We start from the raw sequence: 3,294 nt of genomic DNA on the forward strand, positions 1-3,294 counted from the left end.
GCACCCAATAATTTAATTTCTGCAGATTTAGCCTAAGGAAAGAATTCTAAAAACAGAAAGAAGAAGTCTATACCCTAAAAAAAATGTTAAACTGAAAGTAATCTAAAAAGTACAACATTAAATTAGTGTTACATTAGTGTGCTATATCCACTCACCGGAATATGGTCCTACTATGTCACATAATGTTTATAGAGACTGTATAATAATTCACGAATATAATGCAATGGTAAGGGGGGAAATGGAGGCTACCAAATGGTTCACATCCTGTATTTTAAAATTCCTGAGAATTTTAAGTTTTCCTTTAATGAATATTTACTACTCGCACCATAGAAACAGCTTTGTACGGTCGGAGGAAACAGGTCTTGATTAGCATAGCATAACCCAACATTACCTTTTGATGTGGAGGTGGGGGGAAAGGAAGTGTAGTGAAATGAAATATTGTCCAGACACACGCATGACAGAAGGTAACCGCGGCGGGTTAAAAACGTTTCTTGAGCACACCGTGATCCAAACTGGGTAGTAAGTACCAAACCCAAGGTCCGAGCTCGCCAGGGACAGGAGCTGGGGGAGGGGCTTTTGTAGAGAACATGCAAAGCGAAGCAAGGAGACTATTTCAATGGCCATAGTTTAGGCAGTTGCCTTATTTGGCAAAGCCAAGTTGGCTGCCTCCGATTGGTGGTTGTTAAGTTTCATTTTCTCAGCTTTAAAGCATTGAGTCTGGCCTAGGTTCTGGTTTGCTTGCATGGACTACCCAGGCATGAGACCCGCTTCCGTGTCAGGGCCTCCTCATTTAATACTTTAGCACGCATTACATCCTTTCCCTCCATGTCCAACGAAGGAGTTCCTCACTAAGTGGGACTAACTACTTGGTAGCTACCACTCTCCTTCATAAAACAGCATGTCCAGAGTGTATACAGAACCAAAGGAAATAGGAAGAGGAAGCCAGGCTATTTACAAGGAAAACATGCCCTAGCCGGTTTGGCTCCGTGGATAGAGCGTCGGCCGGCAGACTGAAGGATCCCAGGTTTGATTCCGGTCAAGGGCACCTGCCTGGGCTGTGGGCTCGGTCCCCACTGCGGGGCATGCAGGAGGCAGCCAATCAATGATTCTCTCCCATCACTGATGTTTCTATCTCTCTCTCTCCCTCCCCCTTTCTGTCTCTCTAAAAGAAAAGAATCAATAAAACATATTTTTTTAAAAGAAAAACACTTGCTGCATTGCCTGCACAGTATGTGCTGTGAGTCCCACCCGTCTTGTCAGAAACACGACAAGGTGGCAGGCACATCCTTGAAATGGTTGAAAGAAACACACCAACATGCTAAGCCCGTCCATACCGGCCACAGATCTACCGAACGAAGGCGGAGCGAACCGGAGACAAAGTGGCCCCCGTCGGAGGCTCTCCGGGTGTGACCTGCAGGTCCCCAGGGGATGCGCGGCAAACGTCTCTGTAATAACACCGGGACTTTGTTACGACCCCGTTGCCATGTGCACGGATGGGACGAAGCTGTGGCGGGTAAAACTGCTGGTGCCCGAGCATGCAGGAGGTCCGAGGCACCAAACGGTACCGGGAACCTGTGTTCTGCACGGCCACGAATCGGTGACTTTTTAAAAAGGCCAGTTTCACTTAAGAATGTCCTTCAATAAAAGGATCGCTTTGATGGGATCTCTCCTCTCTCTGGTACACTCTGTTTACTGCTCCGGCGGTGAGAAGGGAAGTGGGCATCAGGCACTCTGCCTCAGTCCGAAGCTCCTCGGTTGTCTCCAGGAAAGGCCCTCGCTGGTCACACTAATGTGTGCGCTGCACCAGCTGATTTTCCATCAGAAGCCGTTTCTGCTTGGAACCTTGACAGACAATCTCAGGTCATTCAGACATGTATTTGATAAGCTTTTCCTTTTTTTAAATCTCTGTTGTCGAAAGTGTTACGTATGTCCCCCCGTTTCCCCCCACTGCCCCCTTCTAGCCACCCCGCCCCTGCCCAGGCCTTCACCACTCTATTGTCTGTGTGCGTGGCATATGCATATGGGCATGCAAGGTCTTGATTAATCTCTTCCCGCTCACCCACCCCCATCGTCCCTCTGAGGTGCCACAGTATGTTCCACACTTCTATGTCTCTGGATCTTTTTTTTTTAATATACTTTTTTTTATTTATTTCCGAGAGGAAGAGAGAGAAAGAAACATCAATGATGAGAATCACCGATCGGCTGCCTCCTGCATGCCTCCCAGTGGGGATCAAGCCCACAACCGGGACATGTGCCCTTGACCAGAATCGAACCTGGGACCCTTCAGCCCACAGACGGACGCTCTATCCACTCAGCCAAACCAGCCAGGGCTCTGGATCGATTTTTTTCACTAGAGTCCACATATGAGTGAATTCATGTGGTACTTGTCTTTTCTGATTGGCTTATGTCACTTAGCATGATACTCTTCAGTGCCTCTGTGCTGTTTCAAAGGGTAAGAGATCCTTCTTTTTTACTGCTGCCTAGTATTCCATGGTGTAGATGTACCACAGCTTTTTATCTACTTATCTACACAAAGCGAGCTCGCCCTTTCAAGGGAAACAACGGATGGTATTTGTTGCTAATGACAATAATTTGGGCTTTTGAGTGAAAATGAGAATTCTAGAATATTTGTATCTGCCATGGTGAGATTAATAGCTTCCCAACGTTTAAAGATTTTTCAGATGTGATTGGCGGTGACTTTTACAAATGCTGGAGTATTCTTTCTATTGGATAATGAAAATGTGTCAACCATTGGATGACCATCATAAGTCAATGAACCAATGTTTTCCTAAATGGTCAATACGTGATGTTACAAAAGCATGCATGAGTAAAAGCCATTCAAAGTCCCTTTTACCATTTAAAGTAACATATTCACAGGTTCTGGGGAATAGGATATGGACATCTTTGGAGCATTATTCTGCCTACCACAAATATGAAACGGTTCTACTTGTCTCCTAAATTATCTACACTAATAAAAGACAACCATGCAAATTGACTGTACCTTTGCTATGCCTTAAGCCACGCCCAACAGCCAATCAGAGCAACTATATGCAAATTAACCCAACCAAGATGGCAGCCAGCAGCCACGGAGCTGAAGCGAGCAGGAGGCTTGGTTGCTCCAGTGATGGAGGAAACCAAGCTTCCTGCCAGCTCTGAGCTCCACTAAGGGCAACAAAGTTTCAATTATAGAAGATAAAGAAACCCCAGATACCTGCTTTCAGCTGGCCGTGGCCACAGAGCTGGAGCCTTGGGTTGCCCCTGGCGATGGAGGAAGCCAAGCCCTGGCCGGGTAGG

Source organism: Myotis davidii, unplaced genomic scaffold (genome assembly GCF_000327345.1).
Source record: "Myotis davidii unplaced genomic scaffold, ASM32734v1 scaffold333, whole genome shotgun sequence".
Taxonomy (NCBI): Eukaryota; Metazoa; Chordata; class Mammalia; order Chiroptera; family Vespertilionidae; genus Myotis; species Myotis davidii.